This window comes from Giraffa tippelskirchi, chromosome 10, assembly GCF_054371585.1.
Source record: "Giraffa tippelskirchi isolate mGirTip1 chromosome 10, T2T-mGirTip1v1.2.pri, whole genome shotgun sequence".
Classification (NCBI taxonomy): domain Eukaryota; kingdom Metazoa; phylum Chordata; class Mammalia; order Artiodactyla; family Giraffidae; genus Giraffa; species Giraffa tippelskirchi.
This window is the reverse complement of record NC_137284.1, coordinates 57,866,186-57,887,265: the sequence shown is the minus strand read 5'-3', so window position 1 is coordinate 57,887,265 and position 21,080 is coordinate 57,866,186.

Sequence of the window (21,080 nt, the reverse complement as noted above, 5' to 3'; positions counted from 1 at the left end):
TTCACTCCTTTCCTTTTAATTCAGCACTCTCTCAGGCTTAGTTTCCCACAAATCAGGATTGTTTTCTAGTCCCTTAACATGATCCTTCTCAAACAAATGAAAATTTTAAATTTTCTGTGCAGGTGATGATCACTGTTGGTGAAATGTTCATAGTAAATTAATAAGCACTTAATAAAATGTATCTTATATAGCCATTCAAAACAAAAGCACCATTTGACATCTAAAAGTAACTCAGATACAAATAATAAAGGCTTAGGGGCTTGACAGTTTATTTGCCAAACATTTATTTGGTACCTACTGTGTTCTGGGCACTGTGTTAACCACTTGGGTGGCCACGACGATGAATGAGACGAGGTTCCCTGCTCCTGACATACTCTCAGTCTAGCAGGAAGAGACGGAAAAGTAAACATAGGGCATCAGTATAATAAGTGCTGTAATAGAGAACTTGAATAGAAAATTGTAGGAGTGGTGACAAAGGACTACCAATGTTTCCTGAAGCAGGCAGCTAAGGCTTTTTATTTCATCTCAAAAACAAAATCAGAACTTGGGGAGAATCCTAGGCATAGGAGAAAAAATGAACATGGCTTTGGAGAAGCAGGTAGCCTGGTGGGGAAGACAGACTAACAGACAAAGGGCGGTAGGACAAGACAGGACTTTAAGGGGAAGCATGCTGGTAGCTCAATGGTAAAGAACCCACCTGCCAATGCAGGAGACATAAGAGACACGGGTTCGATCCCTGGACCAGGAACATCCCCTGGAGCAGGAAGTGGCAACCTACTCCAGTGTTCTTGCCTGGAGAATCTCATGGACAGAAGAGCCTGGAGGGCTGCAATCCATGGGGTCGCAAAGAGTTGGACACGACTGAAGTGACCTAGCATGGCTTAGCATGCATAAAATGCTCTGGGAACACCAAAGGCAGAACAGTTAAATTTTTGAAAGTTGTGGGACTGGGGTAGGAGCTGTGGTCAGTGAAGACCAGTGCACTAGAAGGGAGGTGACACTGGAGTCCATGTAGAAGGAGGAATTGAGATTTTCCAGGCAGAGAAGAGGACCAAAAAAAAAAAAAAGAGAGAGAGAGAGAGCATTTCAGGGAAAAGGATCACCCTGACCCTGGCTATGAAGGCACAGATGGGGATCATTCTGGAGTTCCCAGAATGTGTAAAGGCATATGGGGATGGGTGATCAGAAAGAAATTAGAAAACTAGGCTTGATCACAATCTGAAGGAGATCATATGCCACACTAAGGCATTTGGACTCAAATAGATTTTGTAGGCAGCTGGAAATGGAAGCAAGTCTTTACTCCTGGCAGTGGTAGGATCAGAGATAGTTGTAGAAATATAATGCGGGAAATGCCTAGATGCAGCCTTCCACGTGTGAGGCAATGAGGTCCGATCTAGACTGAGGTAATGGAATGAAGAATGAAGAAGGTAGAACTGAGAGGAAGTAAGAAGACAAGATAAGAAGCCTCGGATCCCTCCAGGGCATCTGAGAGGATGATGAGGTCCTGACGGAGCAAGGGAGAATAGGAGAAGAAATTTGTGGGAGCAGTTCCCATGGGAAGGGTTTGCTGTGTCAGTTCTTTCCTGTGTGCTGAATTCTGAGGTGCCTCAAGGAGAATTCCTATGAGTAGTTGGTGATGCAAGTTTCTGGCTGGAAGAACGTCAGGAGATTGCCTAGGGATGAGGAGGAAGAGGAACGAGGGGAGGAGAGAAGGATGAGAAACCTTAGAAAACTCCAACTTCTAAGGGATGAACTGAGGGACAGAAAGCAAAGAGGAGAGGCAGAACATTTACAAGGATATAAGAGGGGGACCAAGAGAAGGAAATGAGACAGAACTCAGAAGATGCTTTCCTGTGGAAGAGACTAATCCTGAGTGGCAAATGGAAAAGAGAGGCGAGTGAGAGGAGAGCTGAACAGTGTTCCTTGATTGGCGAGAACAGCAGGGTGGGGGCAGAAATCAGAGGACAGGGGATTAAAAAGAGAATCAGACCCAGTAACTAAAATAAGTCATGTTGTCTTTCTTAAGAATTTGATGATGAAGAAAAGGTGAAATGTAAGGCATCAGCCCAGAAAAAAAAGGAAGTTGAGCTAAAGAAAGGGTAGTTGTTTCTGTCGCTGTTTTTTTTTTATTTCTCTATCGTCTGGTGGAGTCTTGAGCACATGTGTACCCAGAGGAGAAAGGAGGGGTCAAGACGTGAGAGGAGGTGAGATACTGAGGAGGCCAGAGGTTGGGGCACACATTGAAAGTGAGACTTAGAAAGAGGTAGAACTTTCTCTTCTGGGATAATAAGGAAGATGGAAAGAGTCCATGTAAGCCTAGAGAAGTCTGAAGACAGTGAAGAAGGCAAACTCAGGGAGTTTCTACTTGATGACATCTTTTTTCTTGAAGAAGCAGCTGGCTAGGAATTCTCTGAAAGTGAAGGAAGAGCGAATACTCTGAGAGAGAATGTTGTTAATACATACCAGTGTCTTGTTTACGCCCTTAAAAACATGGCTGAACTTTCTTTGTGAGGGGATTCAAGTCTTATCTCCAGAGAAGTGGTTCAGTATGACTGTGGAACATTTGAACCATAAACTTCCAGATACAGAAGAGTGTCCATATAGCAGGACCCACACCAGCCTTACACAGCTTTTCCCGAGGCTCAGCAAAGGCTTTTGATAACACTTCCTTTAAGCAACTTTGGGGTAAATTCTGGGTAGAGGATTTAGAATTTATCTGGGGTTGAATATTTTGGTACTTCACATTGTACCAAAAAATATAAAAAAAAAAGAAAGAAACAAAAACTCTGGACCTTCCCTTAGCGTGAGAAATACATGAAGCTTAGGAGAGAACTGATGTGCCTCACTAGCCTTTTAAGAAACTCAGATCACTGATTATGAGGTCTGGGGTGTGCTGCACAGTTGCCCTGAACAAATAAGCCACAGACACAATCATGAGAGAAAGATGTCAGACTATACAAACTACCATTTAGAAAGAGTTAAGACAACCAAATTGTATGCTAACCATCAGCTCATCAGCTGCTGCTCTGGTGTCACTAGTCTCCAGAGGCTACTTAATCCCATTGAGACAAGACAGCCAGCCTAATTGATACAGAAAATGAAAGCCCTTTGATCTCATATCAAACAGAGTAAGACTAAGAGAAGGATCCAGCAGGCAAGATGACCGTCTTCCAAAAAAGAGTGAACACCACAAGAAGGACAAGTAGGAAAGGGGTAATATCTTACTCTGGAATGCCTTGGACTCGATTTACGTAAATAAAGATTGAAAAAGTAATACATTCATCCCGTTGAAGGAATAGGTTTTGTTTGCTCTAAGTGATAAAGCACAAACTGTAATGTTGCTGTGAAATCTTTTGAATTATCAACATTTTCAGATAAGTGTTAGGGTAGAGATGAAAAGCCCAACAGAAGCACAATAAATGTATGAACACCTGCTTTTTAGCACACAACTATAAAAGACAGGTGTTAGTCAACGTCAACCACATACTGCCCCTACTAAATTTCCTTGGAAGGGATTTTATTATAATTTAAATAGCATTCATGATGCTTTGTAAATAAAAAGGGAATCATCCAGGCAAAAAAACTGGCTTTGAAATAGTCAGAATATCCACAAAGATACTACTGTGACTGTAAGGTTATCAGACCATTATTCATATGTCAGGAAACTTTGTGTTCTCTATTCCAAAGCAAAAGGTACACCTTGTGATAATCACGTCAATTGTGTTTTATATACTTAATATAATGGTGGTTTCAAAACTAGTCCAAGGAATTCCCTGCCTGTCCAGTGGTTAGGAAACAAAAATACTTGTCCAGGACTATGATTACATAAGTAAGATTAATAGCGAAGAAAAAGGAACATTATAGTGTTTTCCTTTTAGATACAGAGGATTATCTTGAAAAAAATGACATGCTCTTTAGTGGTTCTACCAACTGGATCTCATTCTTAATGTACGTAAAAAGCCTAGGGAACCTTAGGTTATACAATGGAAGTGAGAAATAGATTTAAGTGACTAGATCTGAAAGAGTGCTTGATGAACTATGGACGGAGGTTCATGACATTGCACAGGAGACAGGGATCAAGATCATATCCAAGAAAAAGAAATGCAAAAAAGCAAAATGGCTGTCTGAGGAGGCCTTACAAATAGCTGTGAAAAGAAGAGAAGTGAAAAACAAAGGAGAAAAGGAAAGATATTCCCATTTGAATGCAGAGTTCCAAAGAATAGCAGGGAGAGATAAGACAGCCTTCCCCAGTGATCAGTGCAAAGAAATAGAGGAAAACAATAGAATGGGAAAGACTAGAGATCTCTTCAAGAAAATCAGAGATAGCAAGGGAACATTTCTTGCAAAGATGGGCTCAATAAAGAACAGAAATGGTATGGACCTAACAGAAGCAGAAGATATTGAGAAGAGGCGGCAAGAATACACAGAAGAACTACACAGAAAAGATCTTCACAACCCAGATAATCACGATGGTGTGATCACTCACCTAGAGCCAGACATCCTGGAATGTGAAGTCAAGTGGGCCTTAGGAAGCATCACTACGAACAAAGCTAGTGGAGGTGATGGAATTCCAGTTGAGCTATTTCATATTGTAAAACATGATGCTGTGAAAGTGCTGCACTCAATATGCCAGCAAATTTGGAAAACTGCAGTGGCCACGGGACTGGAAAAGGTCCGTTTTCATTCCAACTCTCCTGCCAAAGAATGCTCAAACTACCGCACAATTGCACTCATCTCACACTCTAGCAAAGTAATGCTCAAAATTCTCCAAGCAATACATGAATCATGAACTTCCAGATATACAAGCTGGTTTTAGAAAAGGCAGAGGAGCCAGAAAGCAAATTGCCAACATCTTCTGGGTTATCGAAAAAGCAAGAGAGTTCCAGAAAAACATCTATTTCTGCTATATTGACTATGCCAAAGCCTTTGACTGTGTGGATCACAATAAACTGTGGAAAATTCTGAAAAAGATGGGAATACCAGACCACCTGACCTGCCTCTTGAGAAATCTGTATGCAGGTCAGGAAACAACAGTTAGAACTGGACATGGAACAACAGACTGGTTCCAAATAGGGAAAGGAGTCCGTCAAGGCTGTATATTGTCACCCTGCTTATTTAACTTATATGCAGAGTACATCATGAGAAATTCTGGGCTGGATGTAGCACAAACTGGAATCAAGATTGCCGGGAGAAATATCAATAACCTCAGATATGCGGATGACACCACCCTTATGGCAGAAAGTGGAGAACTAAAGAGCCTCTGGATGAAAGTGAAAGAGGAGAGTGAAAAAGTTGGCTTAAAGCTCAACATTCAGAAAACTAAGATCATGGCATCTGGTCCCATCACTTCATGGCAAATAGATGGGGAAACTGGAAACAGTGGCTGACTTTATTTTTTGGGGCTCCAAAATCACTGCAGATGGTGACTGCAGCCATGAAATTAAAAGACGCTTACTCCTTGGAAGGAAACTTATGACCAACCTAGACAGCATATTAAAAAGCAGAGACATTACTTTGCCAACAAAGGTCCGTCTAGTCAAAGCTATGGTTTTTCCAGTAGTCATGTATGGATGTGAGAGTTGGACTGTAAAGAAAGCTGAGTGCCAAAGAATTGATGCTTTTGAACTGTGGTGTTGGAGAAGACCCTTGAGAGTCCCTTGGATTGCAAGGAGATCCAACCAGTCCATCCTAAAGGAGATCAGTCCTGAGTGTTCATTGGAAGGACTGATATTGAAGCTGAAACTCCAGTTCTTTGGCCACCTGATGCAAAGAGCTGACTCATTTGAAAAGACCCTGATGCTGGGAAAGATTGAGGGCAGGTGAAGAAGGGGACGACAGAGGATGAGATGTTTGGATGGCATGACAAACTCAATGGACGTGAGTTTGGGTGGACTCCAGGAGTTGGTGATGGACAGGGAGGCCTGGCATGCTGCAGTCCTTGGGGTCACAAAGAGTCGGACACGACTAAGCGACTGTACTGAACTGAACTGATCTGTTATTTGGAAAAGCATATCCTCCCACAATTTGACAATTTTAAGCTAGGGGGTGCTAAAGAAATCCTACAAGAGCCATGTCAGAAAGCAATCAAGGAAGAATATAAATTAGCATCTTTTTGTTACCAGAGCAATATCTATAGTGATAAATAATCAAATCAACAACAAATTAACATTTATTTGAATTAATCTAGCAAAAATGCAGTTGTCTGATTATATATAGTGTATATAGTATTATAGATGCCTTCAAAACAAATTCTGGCCCCCTTGGAGTTTTTCCCCCGGTAATTTACAAACCAAGACTTTGAACTTTTGGACCACTCACTGTCTACTTCTTTTTCCTCTTTGTATAAAATTGACATCAGTTCTCTGTTCCACTCTCTTAAAGGCACCACAGCTGTTGTTTACTGAACTCCCGTGAGACCCACTTCCACCTTTCTAGATGAACACACCACCTGGCTAATTTTCATCTGCATCCTCACATCTCGTCATCACTTCTGACATCTTTAAAACTCATGCTAGAGAGCCATCAGTCACTGTAACTGTAGAGTCCCATGATCTTGTTCACTGCAGTCTTCCAATTCCACCCTACTTCAGCCATGTACCAGCAGAATTACTCTCTGAATTTAACCATTAGAGGTACCTGGACTGTTTGTTTTTTATAGACAGTCTCATATCTACCACTGCACCTCTGCCCCTTCCAATGTCCCTCCCTGCTTTCTGCTCACCGAGTTCAGTGAACACTAAATCCTTCAGTTTGACCTACCTAGGAACCCTCGACTCAGCCCGTTACTGCCTTCTCTAACAACAAGGCTCCCATCATGTTCTTGGGACCTACCCTGTCACTGGGAAACCCACACCAGGCACACTGTCCAGTTTTTCTATTTATGCCAAGGAACATTGCTGGAGAAAACCTGGGAATTCTCTGGCTCCCTATAACACATGCTAGCTACAACAGTGCCAGGAATGCCAACAAAAATCCCCTGATTCATTGCAGGGAATATTCCCCCAATAATTCCATGCACCTAATTTTTATCTATGTACCTCAAAATCTCATGTATCTTCCCTCTATCATTCATGGCAAAGACTTTCTATATATGTGTGTGTGCTCAGTCATGTCTGACTCTTTGCAATCCTATGGACTGTAGTCCACCAGGCTCCTCTGTCCATGGGATTTCCTAGGCAAAAATACTGGAGTCGGTTGCCATTTCCTCCTCCAGGGGCTCTTCCTGACCCAGGGATTGAACCTGCGACTCCTGTGTCTCCTGCATTGGCAGGCGGATTCTTTACCACTTAGCCACCTGGGAAGCCCTAAAGAATCAAATATAATTCATACCTCCTCCACACCTCCTCAGCATAAACCTATCTCTCTACTTAACTTCCTTCAGTTTTCATCTGCTTCAAAGACATTTTTACTACCATTTATCTGACTTAATTCTAGATGTTTAACCTTAAAATCTCTCCAGAAGTTCGATGCCACATTAACAACTTCTTACATCCTTAGTACCAAGCTGGCACACGGTAGCCACTTAATAGATGTTTATTGATTGAATGAGTAAATAAATAAATCTCCACCTAGATGTCCTACTTCCAATTCAACTGGAGAAGAAAGAAAAGGATAGTCAAAAAGGAAGACTACTTTCTTCTCCTTCCACTCCAGATGCTATCAACTCCAACTCTAAGTCTTTGAGGGTTCTGTTGGTTTTTCAGCAGAGGCTTTTTTGGGAGATAATTGGCACATGGAATCAAACCCACATATAATTACTCTAAATGAAATAAAAACAATTGATTGCACACACAGTGTTTTAAAGGGCAGTAAAATCATATTACTTAAATACACAGTATACATAAAGTAACATACTTATAAAATCAAAGGAGCATAACATCACCCCTGAACCATCTTGATCACTAGCATTCTTCTGCTGTACTCAGATTCTTATAGCTGGATGGCTACTGGTTTTTTGTGTTCTTCAAACATGTAGGAGCTTCATGATACTATAAAAAAAATAGTCACCCACCACCCACCATTGTTCTATATGCCTTTCCACATGCTGTTTCTATTAGGTATACTATTTTAAATTTCTTATGATCTTGTTTAAAGTATGTGTTTATAAATCGTAAATTCTGTTTTTCTGGTTTCTTCATCTATGATTTTTTTCCCCCTCTCATGTGAATGGATTCCAGAAAACCCAGAAACAATATCTATCCAGATCCAAGCAGCAGAGGAAGGAGAGGACTAGCAAATAAACATTTTCTAGTGTCGGGTTAGGAAGATATTCGATCTTTCAATGTGTTCAACAAATGGGTTTAATAATGCACATTTCAGTATAAAACAGTTCACAACAGAAATATTTGCTACTCAGCCCATTTATCCTGGGAATTACACAACATGGACCATTTTCAATAACTCTTTTCATTATAATGATTTCCTCCTGCTCAACCAACAGAAATGTACAAACCATTTTGGTCTAGAAATGTAATATGATGAGATACAAATGTATTAAAGAAAATTAAAGTACAGTTATTGCTATCACTTTGGTTTAGGGTTAATGCTGTCTTTCTCAGGTAAATCAGCTTCTTTAAATCTTTCCAATCATAATATAAAATTGCTTTTTATTCAGAATCCATTCAATTAAACAACTTGAAAAAAGCAGGTTTATTTAAAAGTCTTGGTAAAATACCGGTAGACCAAAAATAAATTAAATTACATTTTGGGGTGCCTAATTGGTTTCTTTTACTTTTTTTTAGTGCCTACAGTATTTGTTCATCATTTATTTGTTGAGAGACTATTCTTCAGCCCAGATATTCATAGTTTCATAGTTCAGGAACACAGGTAAGTGACAAACTTCCATGGAACTCAAGCAAAGAAATTCTTTATATTTCAAATCACTTTGCACTCAAAATCTTTCATGGAGTCATAATTTCTATAGAAATCTGCATATGCCTTCTTTCCTGGTTCAGTTACAGCAAAGTTACAAAAAATTGCAGTTCCCAGGGAGACAATGAATGTTCCAACAATATGAAATTGCAGACACTTGGCCAGAAAGCCATGCATCTGAGGTTTTGTCGATGCATCTGAGGTTTTGTCAAAGAACTGGATATGGTAGTTTTTCTTCTTGATGGCCCAACAATGACGTCCTTCCAGATTGATGGAGAAATGGACCTAATTTTATAACTTAAAGATCGTGAAGTGCTTTTTGAATCAAAAGAGATAACGTATGTTTAACATAATTGTGACTTTTTAAATTTTATGTTCTAATATCAATCCATACAGATTATATAGGTAGTAATTTTTGCTTAATAAGACCATCCAATTTTGTGAAACCTTTTCAAATATTCTGAATGACCAGAAATTGGGCTTCCCAGGTGGCACTAGTGGTAAAGAACCTGCCCACCACTGCAGGAGACATAAGAGACTTGAGAGACACAGGTTTGATCCCTGGGTCAGGAAGATTCCCTGAAGGAGGGCGTGGCAACCACTCCAGTATTCTTGCCTGGAGAATCCCATGGACAGAGGAGCCTGGCAGGTGATGGTCCATAGGCTTGCATAGAGTCGGACGTGACTGAAGCGATTTAGCACAATGAATAAATGATTAAATGGTGAAGTTACGACTTAGCACGCATGCATGTAACTTCACCATTTAATCATTTATTTAGCAAACAGGTACTGAAGCATATGATGTGTATGGTGAAACAGTAGGAACTAGTTCCCCAAGTAATAGAATAATAAATAATCAGTAATAGGAAGAATTGAGATATACTTCCATATCACTATAATTTTCAGTAGTAATTGCCACAAAAGAGATGGTATAAAAATTCATAGAACTGTAGAGAATTATGATAATGTTTTCAGTGATGTTTTCTAATTAGTACTTAGACTTTTATGTTTTACAAAGCTACCTGAAAGATAGTCCCATAAAGCACCGTCCTTATTCATGGTTTTCTTCCTGTCATCTTTGTGTACTCAGAATTTTTGACCACATTTGTCTAATTCTTGAGAAGTAAAAATTCAGGGTGTGTTTATTTACTGAACACATATTCTGAATAAGGTCTGAGCTAGATGCTAGTCATATACCTCAGTACTATAGCAGGCATGATCCCTTCATTCACAGAGCTCCTAATCTAATAGGGAAAAAGGAAAAATAAAAACAAAAACATGTTTCCACTGAACATGTCTTTCATTCCTTTCTACATTCTCACCATCACTGGAATTGCACATTATTAAGTACCACAGTGACCACATTATTTCATTGATGTTCCTTAGAAGCAGCGAGCAATACAATTGGTTATGGTCGATTTCATGGTTTGCCTGTGATTGTTGAGAAGACATGACAGTGTTTTCTAAAGCATTTCATGGATGCTGCTGGCATAACCCACATATGGGTTAAAAATGCTGAGATGGCATTTCTGATTAACCTGAGCAGCCAACAGTCTTTGATAAAAGGCCTCTGATTTCTAAAGCAGGGCCTGCTTGAAAGAGCAAAAATCTATTCAGGAAGTGAGAGTTCTAAGACATTTGTTTCTGGGGACTCTTCCTGGTGACATGACAGGTCCTTTCCCTCTAGAACTCTTCCTGTGTGAATGAGAGCAGAGAGAAACAGCAGAAGAATGGAGGAGAGGAAAGAGAGACTAATGCAAAACAGATTGTGCGGTATGTGAGAGAGGAAGCAGAGAAGAGAGTGAGAAAAGGCAGAACTTAGGAGAAGGAGGAAGGAAGGGGTGGGAGTGAGGGGAGGGAAGAAGGAAGGGACAAAGGGAGGGAGGGAGGGAAGGAAGTAGGAAGGCAGGAAAGAGGGAAGGAGGGAAAAGACTGAGTTTTTATAGAACACAAGGATCAAGGGCTCCAAGGGTGTGGTGGCCGTACCCGTTGGACACACAGTACTATTATGGAGTCAGTCCCAGGCCAGGTGCCCAGGAGCAAGGACAGTAAAACACTGAAGAAGTGACAGCTGTTTTATCAGGAGGAATATTAGTAAAAATCACAGCTACTTGCACTTTCTTTGTGCCAATCCTATAAGTGCTTTACATGAATTATCTCATTAGATCCTCAGGATAACCCTAGAGGCAGAGAGCCTTAACCTGGATAAAGAAACTCAGAGCAGTTAAGTAACTTATCCAAGGAGACAAAGCTGACAAGTGGCAGAGCTTGGATTTGAACCAACATAGCCGGCCTTCAGTGCCTCTGCTCTGAAGCACCATGACGGGTGCGCATTAGACTTGCAAGAACTTGCCGTAATAAGATGGCAGAAGGGAAGTATGGTGGATTGGGACATGAATCTGAATTGGGGTATTTCTGGTTTTCAAACTGCTCCCCCCTCTTTATGTGAGGAGAGACAAATATTTTAAACAAAACAAACACTTGTTACACACACATTTCAGTGTAAGAGATAATTACAATTGAATACCCTGATTTTATAGTCTTAGTGATTTTAGATATAATTTAATCTGTGGTGCATGAATCAAATTATCCTTAATTGACACCTTTGTGAACAATCCCAGCGGAAGCCCCCTAACAGAATGTTGGTTGGTTGTGAAATAACCTAAATTTAGGAGGATTGCACTAATGTATGTGGGTTTCCCAGGTGGCGCTATTGCTAAAGGATCTGCCTGCCAGTGCAGGAGCCGGAGTCACGGGTTCCATCCCTGGGTCGGGAAGATCCCCTGGAGGAGGGCATGGCAACCCAGTCCAGTATTCTTGCCTGGAGAATCCCATGGACAGAGGAACCTGGCGGGTTACAGTCCATTAGGGTCGCAAACAGTCAGACACAACTGAAGCGACTTAGCACACACTAAGGTATGTATTATAGATAGTTATTCTTAATGAGTAAAGTTAAGGAACCCAGCCCAGGACTGACTAGTTGTAAGCCTGGGTAATAGGAAGAGAGTTCATTTATTCATTCAACAAATATTTATTCAGTAACCACTCTGAGTGACTATTTTAGTTAATACAAGAGTATACAAAACAAAGCTCTTCTGTAGATTACATCCTGGGAGGTAGAGTGGAGACTGATACTAAACAAATAAACATTAATATAATGTGTCAGATGACAGTAATGCCAAAAAAGAATGATAAGGTGAAATAAGATGGATAGAGAAACTGGAGTAACTGAAACTCAGGCAGGGTTGTCAGAGAAGCTCCCTCTAATGACTTCTGAATGAGATCTGAGGGCAATGAGGCAGACAGCCAGGCTGATGTGTAGGTGAAGAGCATTACAGCCAGAGGGCACAGCCAGTGCAAAGGCTCAGAGGCATGAACATGCTTGGTGGACTTGAGGAACAGCGAGGAGGCCAGTGCAGCTGTGCAGAAAAAGCAGGAGGGGGAGCAGCAAGAAGAACCATCACAGGGATGGAGTAGGGCATGACTGGAAGGCTTGGAAACCCTGGAAAGGGCTCAGATTCTACTCTGAGAGAAACAGGATGACCCTGGAGAGTCTCTGACACTGAACAGAAATGATACGATCTCACTTGGGTTTTAGCAAGCATCATGTTGACTGCTGTGTGGAGAAGGCAAAGGGGCAAGGATAGAAGCAGGAAGACCAGTTAGGAGGCTATTGCAAGAGACCAGGTGATAGATGAGGATGACTGCTCTAGTGGTTTGGAGTGCGACTGTACGGCTGGCAGGATTTCACCAATGGAGTGTATACAAGGCTTGAAAAAGAGAGCAGAGTCAGGCTGAGTTGCTACATTTTGGACTAAGCTACCAGACCAATACAGATTTTATGTGCTAAGGCGGCAAAAACTGTGGGAGAAGTAGGTTTGGGGAGGAAAATGAAGAGTTCAGTTTTGGATGGGTTAAATTTGAGATGCCTATTGGACATTTGTGCTGCCTGCCGATGCAGGAGTCATAAGAGATGCGGGTTCGATCCCTGGGTCAGGAAGATCCCCTGGAGGAAGGCACGGCAACCCACTCCAGTATTCTTGCCTGGAGAATCCCACGGACAGAGGAGACTGGTGGGCTACAGCCCATAGGGTCACAGAGTCGGAAATGACTGCAGCAACTAAGCATACATGCACACATGCATCAAATATCATGTAGGCAGTTGGATATATATATATATATATATGGAATTCAAAAAGAATCCAGGTGAAGGTATAAATCTTGGAGGATCAGTATGGAATGATATTTATTTAAAGTCATGGCACTAGATGAAGTTACTCAGAGAGTGAGATTGAAGAGCGGGGGAAGGAGGTATAAGGATTAACCCTTAAAACACATCATATGGTCTCCATGTTTGTGTCCTCCCCAAATTTATACATTGTAACCCTAATCCCCAATGTGGTGGTGTGTGGAGATGGGGGTTGCTGGGAAGTAATTAGATCATAAGGGTTGAGCCCTCATGAAGGGATTGGTGCCCTTATAAGAAGAGTCTCTGCTCTCTGCCCTGTGAGGAGATGACTGTCCAGAAGCCAGAGGGTCATCATGGTGGCACCCTGATCTTGTGCCTCCCAGCCTCTAGAACTATGAGAAATAAATGTTTGTTGCTTACACTGCCCAACTTATGGTATTTTTGTTATAGCAGCCCAAACTGACTATACACCAATCTAGAGGCTTGGAAGAAGAAAAATGACCAACAAGTGAATAGGTATGGCCATGAGAGAAGAAGAAAAGCAAGAGAGTGGGGTGCTGGAGACATCAAAGGAAGCAGTTCAAGAAGGGTAAGCATGCAAGTGGATGGAATTTCTCCCTTCATTTCTTCTATGTTCTCAGTAAAATCAAAAGTAGGGCATCATGAAATGAGAATGGGAAGAAAGTGCTGGAGATCTGAGAAGACAGTAAATAGGAAATAATCTTTGGGAAACCAAGATCGAGAATGGACTAGGGACATACAGTAGCACTGCCTACGGGGTGGGCTCTCTTGAAAGCTGGTTATTTGGCAAACACATTCACGGGCAGGAGCAGGTTGGCTGTGGTGGCTCTGTGGTGCAGAGTTCAGTGTCAGGCTGGTTCAGCTTCAGGGTTAAATGTGCAGAGGGAAAGGAGAGGACATTAACAGAGCTAAGACAGACTCAGCAGGAGCATCACCTTCTAGCACCTGGTTAAGATGAAAGGCCAGGGAACAGGGCTGGATTAAGCCAAGAATTTCCCAGGGTAGCCTAAAATACTTGGAATTGGGGAGCACCCTACGATGGACTGGTGGTTGAGTAGAGATACCAAAAGTGAAGACCAACAGAGTAAGAAGAGATCATAAATTTGAAGAGTTTTGAAGTCAACAGGCAGAAATATTAAGAACAGGTATAAAAACAAGAGAGTGAATCAGGTTGGGTTTGTGGCCAGGGTCCAGGCAGTGACTCAGTTCAGTTCAGTTCAGTCACTCAGTCGTGTGCGACTCTTTGCGACCCCATGAATCACAGCACGCCAGGCCTCCCTGTCCATCACCAGCTCCTGGAGTTTACCCAAACCCATGTCCATCGAGTCGGTGATGCCATCCAACCATCTCATCCTCTGTCGTCCCCTTCTCCTCCTGCCCCCAATCCTACCCAGCATTAGGGTCTTTTCCAATGAGTCAACTCTTCACATGAGGTGGCCAAAGTATTGGAGTTTCAGCTTCAACATCAGTCCTTCCAATGAACACCCAGGACTGATCTCCTTTAGGATGGACTGGTTGGATCTCCTTGTAGTCCAAGGGACTCTCAAGAGTCTTCTCCAACACCATAGTTCAAAAACATCAATTCTTTGGCGCTCAGCCTTCTTCACCGTCCAACTCTCACATCCATACATGATCACTGGAAAAACTATAGCCTTGACTAGACGGACCTTTGTTGGCAAAGTAATGTCTCTGCTTTTTAATATGCTATCTAGGTTGGTCATAACCTTCCTTCCAAGGAGTAAGTGTCTTTTAATTTCATGGCTGCAATCACCATCAGCAGTGATTTTGGAGCCCCCCAAAATAAGTCTGACACTGTTTCCACTGTTTCCCCATCTATTGCCCATGAAGTGATGGGACCAGATGCCATGATCTTAGTTTTCTGAACGTTGAGCTTTAGGCCAACTTTTTCACTCTCCTCTTTCACTTTCATCAAGAGGCTCTTTAGTTCTTCACTTTCTACTATCAAGATAAGGATGATGGAAATCCATTTTTATATGCATACCACAGGGGACATTCTGATAAATGGGAGTCAGTGAACTTGCAGAGGAACATGATTGTTGAGTCTTAGAAGAAACCTCCAGATGTGGGGCAGGACCCAGAGGAAGAGTTGATGGTGCAAAGCATTGTTGTTGCTGTTCAGTCACTAAGTCATGTGTGACTGCAACCCCATGAACTGCAGCACGCCAGGCTTCCCTGTCCTTCAATGTCTCCCAGAGTTAGCTCAAATTCATGTCCATTGAGTCAGTGATGCTATCTAACCATCTCATCCTCTACTGCCCTCTTCTCCTTTGCCTTCAATCTTTCCCAGCATCAGAGTCTTTTCAAATGAGTCAGTTCTTTGCATTAGGTGGCCAAAGTATTGGAGCTTCAGCATCATCCTTCCGATGAATATTTAGGGTTGATTTCCTTTAGGATTGATTAGTTTGATCTTCTTGCTGTCCAAGGGACTCTCAAGAGTCTTCTCTAGCACCACAGCTCAAAAGCATTATTTGTTCAGTGCTCAGCTTTCTTTATGGTCCAACTCTCACATCGTACAAACAAAAGAACATCAAATCAAGAAGTGGCAGAAGTCATGGCTTGTGACAGCTAAGACAGGAGAGAATTTTTGGAAAAGATGAAAATGAGCATGTGATAAGTGCTGAGCCTAACAACTAAGAAAAAACTGGCACTGATTGTGTCAGTGATAATGTAGGAAAGAACAGTTTCACAGAAGCAGTGAGAGGAGCACACACCCCATGAAGGTGAAGGAGGCCTGAACAGTGGAGGGAATGCCCACACCCGAAACATCCATCTCAGATGTTCCAGCAGAAAGGCAGGCCCTCTACAAAATTCGCAGGCTCAGTCCAAATGGATATGTAGACACCTTGCTCAAAAATTACTACAGCGGAGCATTCTACCCAGCACAGGGCTCTTCTGTGTAACTCATGCAACTGGCCCCGCAGATGGCAAAGGGGGAAAAATAGCAGAATCATTTGAAAACAGCAGTGGAAAACCGCAGGATGGTGGATCTGGGTGTATTTTAAGGTGGAACTAGCCAAAAGGGGCTTCCCAGGTGGCCTGAATGGTAAAGAATCCACCTGCTATTGCAAGACATGTATGAGACTTGAGTTTGATCCCTAGGATGGGAAGCTCCCTTGGAGGAGGGCCTGGCAACCCACTCCAGTATTCTTGCCTGGAGAATCCCATGGACAGAAGAGCCTGGTGGGCTACAGTCCACAGGGTCACAGAGTCACATACGACTGAGCACACACGCAGGCAAAGGGGAAAGTCTCTATACTCCATGTGGCCACTGGATATTTTCATTTGGCTGTCATCTCAAATTCCAAAGTGGAAATCCTAAACCTTTACCAAGGGGATTTCCCTGGTGGTCCAGTGGCTAAGACTTCCCCTTCCAATGCAGGGGGTACAGGTTCAGTCCCTGGTCAGAAAGCCAAGATTCCACATGCCTCGTGGCCAAAAAACCCAAAACATAAAACAGAAGCAGTGTTGTAACAAATTCAATAAAGACTTTAAAAATAGTCCACATCAGAAAAATCTTAAAAAAGAAAAAACTGGAAATACAACTGCCATTCGACCCAGCAATCCCACTGCTGGGCATACACACCGAGGAAACCAGAATTGAAAGAGACACATGTACCCCAATGTTCATCGCAGCACTGTTTACAATAGCCAGGACATGGAAGTCACCTAGATGTCCATCGGCAGATGAATGGATAAGGAAGTTGTGGTACATATACACAATGGAATATTACTCAGCTATAAAAAAAAAAAAAAAGAATGCATTTGAGTCAGCTCAAATGAGGTGGATGAAACTGGAGCCTATTATACAGAGTGAAGTAAGCCAGAAAGAGAAACACCAATACAATATATTAACGCATATATATATGGAATTTAGAAAGACAGTAATGACAACCCTATATGCAAGACAGCAAAAGAGACACAGATGTAAAGAACAGACTTTTGGACTCTGTGGGAGAAGGCGAGGGTGGGACAATATGAGAGAATAGCATTGAAACATGTATATTACCACATGTGAAATAGATGACCAGTGCAAGTTCAATGCATGGAACAGGGTACTCAAAGCTGGTATTCTGGGACAACCCAGAGGGATAGGGTGGGGAGGGACATGGAAGGGGTTTCAGGATGGTAGGACACATGTACAGCAATGACTGATTCATGTCGATGTATGGCAAAAACTGCAATATTGTAAAGTAATTAGCCTTCAATTAAAATAAATTAATTTTTAAATAAATAAATAAAAGCATCCCTTGAACAAAAAAGAAATATTCCACATCAAAAAATCTTTAAAACAATCTTCAGGCCATCTCCTTTTGCCATCTTTCTTTTTATATATTATGGACTATATTATTATCACTATTATTATTATTAATTATTTTGATACTTTGGACCCAAAGCCTGGTTAGAAGTTTGGTCCTGTGCCTCCATTTCATTGTCTGCCAAATGGAGATAATGAGGAGCTTTAAATGGGTTAATTTATATACAGTGCCTGAGCTTTCCTGGCAGGCTATATACATGTTAACTCTTCCCATAATTCTGCTCATCTTGTTATTAACCAAATCCTGTTAGATGTTTTCTCTGAATTCTCTCTTATAGCCATTCTCTCTTTCTATCCATTCCTATTATCTTGGTCTTTTCACCATTGGCAGGAGCTTGGCCTCCCTGACTTCAGCCTCTTGACCCTGCTAGTACCCAAGTACACAACTTTTATGCTATCACTGCTCCAAGAGCCACGTTCTCTGCTCAAAAAAATCTTAAATCAGTTTTCTGTTTTGCCTAGAAATCAAGCTTAAGCGTCCCTGCCTGGATCTCATGGCTCTTCCTGACCACCATGAACCCACAGGTCAGATCAGTGGCTTCATGAGCTTTGTATCAACCATTCTGTGTTTTCCTGTGTCAGGGGAGGTGGGGATGGTGCAACCCGAAGGAGGAGCCCTTTACCTACCCTGCTTCAGAGATCACTCTTAAAGAAGACAGTGTGGAAGGCAGAGCGGGGAGGAAGCAGGTGAGCCTGGTGCTCCACAGCGCAGTCAGCGCTCAGATGGAAGACCATTTGCCGGCACCTGTGTTTCCTGCAATCCCGTAGCTTTCCTGTAGCCAGCACCTGTGGCTCCCTCCTCTGGGCCAGGATTTAGAGATGAAGCAATAAAAGCTGCAGATCCCACACCGAAGGAGTCTTATCATCCCGGGGGACCTCAATAGGAGACAGTGAGAACAGAACTCCAGGAACTGGGGGTGCATCTATCTGATGGTAAGGAGGGAGCTATGAGGAAAATGGCTCACAAGGAAGCACTGGAGTATCAAAGGACAGGAAGCTGAGGAGATATCCCTGGGAAGTTCAAAAAATAAAATAAAAATTGAAAAGGGCAGAGGAGGACTTCCCTGGTGACACAGTGGATAAGAATCTGCCTGCCAATGGAGGGGACACATTCGATCCTTGGTCCTGGAAGATATCACATATCACGGAGGAACTAAGCCCCTGCGCCGCAAGCATGTGCTCCAGAGCGTGTGCTCCGAAACAAGAGAAGCCGCTGCAGTGAGCCCGAGCAGGCAATGGAGAGCAGCCCCAGCTCGTGGCAACTAGAGAAAGTCCGTGCAGCAACAAAGACATAGCACAGTCAAAAATCAAAACTAATGAAAGAAAGAAAAGGGCAGGGGCAACAGAGTAGTTCCCCTCAAGAGTTTCTAAAGAGCATATGGGGTGGGAAACACAGTGTCATCTAAGGAAACTTCTGTTAAGCCAAGAAGATCAGGTCGAAGTGGAGTGAGGAGGTGGAGAGGATGACAGGGTGACAACAGTCAGCACTGCGAACAAGAGAAGTAGGAGCCAGTGGCTGTGGAGGCGTGATCAACAGAGGCGCTCTCGAGGGGGGCAGCCAAGCGCAGGGCTCTTGCGACAAGTGTCAGCAAATTTGGGGTGCAGACTGAAGGGGCAGAACGAGGTGCCGCCACACCAAAGCAGTGGAGAAAGGAAGAACAGAGCCGCTTGTAGGGCAGAGAGTGAGGAGGACAGTGAGGAACAGACTGAGGAGACGGAGCAGCCCAGAGATAAGATCTGGACAAGACGGAGAGGTGTCAGGCGAGACACCCCACCTTCTCTTCTGTTCCCCACACGCCCAGAGATAGCCGTGGTTTCGTTAAAGTCCACTATCATTTTAGGTGTGCTCTGTTCAGGCTGCTCCTTCTGCAACAGGTAGATGTTTCAATCCAGTTAAAAAGAATGACCTGTCAGTCAAAGGGTTAGCTGTCCATAAAAACAGAAAGACTAGGAAACGTGCTTTCATGAAGAGATACTGTGTCCTAATACTGGTTAAGGGTCTGCTAAATGCACTTACTTAGTTCTCACACCACCCTATTGTGGCAGAAGACAGCATCCCTACTTTATGAGTGAGGGAAACCAGAGATCTGAATGTTTAAGAACCTAGTCCAGGGTCACATGGTCGAGCCAGGCTGCTAACCCAGGACTCTCTGGTTCCAACTGCCTAAACGTTTTTTACCCTGTGCCTCTAGGGAGGACCTTAAAACCACGCACATGGGCTGATGTGGTAGAAAACAAAAGCAGGGAGTCTGCTTTTCTCTACACGTTATCATAATGGCTTTGGATCAGCAGCTCTCGGAATTTCTGGTTTCCACTGCAGCCCCTCAGATTCACTGCGTACTGCTTTTAACCCTCAGGCCCCCCACTTTGCACTGCCTCACAGGGGGCCAGTGGCCCCTGATGTTTTCAGTAGTTTACAGATATGTCACATCTCCCAAAGTTAGGATTCATGATAGCTTTTTTTTTCATGATATCTTTGAAGAATTTCTGTTTTCATCCAAGATTTCTAATGTTGAGTATCCTAGTTCTATATGTACTATTATAATTTATTGATCAAATTTTATTAATGAGGATTGATTCATTCACTCATCATATTTAGTTTCAGCCAAAAAAATTAAAACCTGGCTCCTCCCTGCCCATTTCTAATGAAAACGCTAGTGAATTCCCCTAATGTTTTTCTGAAGTCCTTATTTCTAGTCAGTCTTGAAAATCCAGAGAGTTAAGTTACAGAGATCCTAGTAATTCACCATTGAAGTCGAGACCCCTCTCTGGGGTGCTGATGTCAGAGTCCTATCTTCTGTCACTACTCTAATTTAGGGCATTTATTAAAAAAAACTGATGTATCACGATGGTGCCAGGCTTGGCATGCTGGACTGGACTATAGCATTTTCAAGGTGCAGCCGCCATACAAACCATCCAGTCTCAACAACTTCTACGGACAAGGACCTTAAGGCCTAGGGCCTTCGGTGAGTTGCCCAAAGTCACGCAGGTAGTTTGTAGGCAACTTCATCTTAAATTTCACATGGAACAGCAGCCTCCATTGATACTCCCATATCTTCTCCTGTGAAGGTAAAACTCTTTACTGCTTTTCTCCAAACTATTTTCATAACATCTCCCTGAATGATTAGCAAACCCATTTAATAGGCACAGACACTGAAGGTCAGAAAGGTTAAATATCTGTTCCCTGAGGGTACAGTGAACACTGCTGAGAGAGGAACAGCCAGGAAGAAAACACAAACTCCTGACTCGGAAATCAAGGGTTCTGCCCTTTGGGATATATAGACATTAAGGATATTGGCAAATAAAATAAGTAATCTTTCCAGGTTCTGGACTCAACAGTATCTAACTTACCTCGGAATTTTAGTATTTGTTCTTTTCAGAGAAAAATAATTTAATTGGGATTTTTAGGGTTAGAGAATAGAGACAATTACCTAAACACAGTTTCTTTCTGTTAAGATTTTAGAATTCATCTTTCAGACAAATTTAGAAATTTATGTGAACATGTTTTCTTTCAGACAGAAATGTTGTAAATGACTAACCTCTGCAACACAAGAGAAAACACTAAGAAATCCACACAAAGTAGCCAGATGCCCTTGTTCTTTCCTGTTTAAGAAAAGTGGAACACCATCCTCCACTTTGAGATGTTATCCTAATTATGTCCCA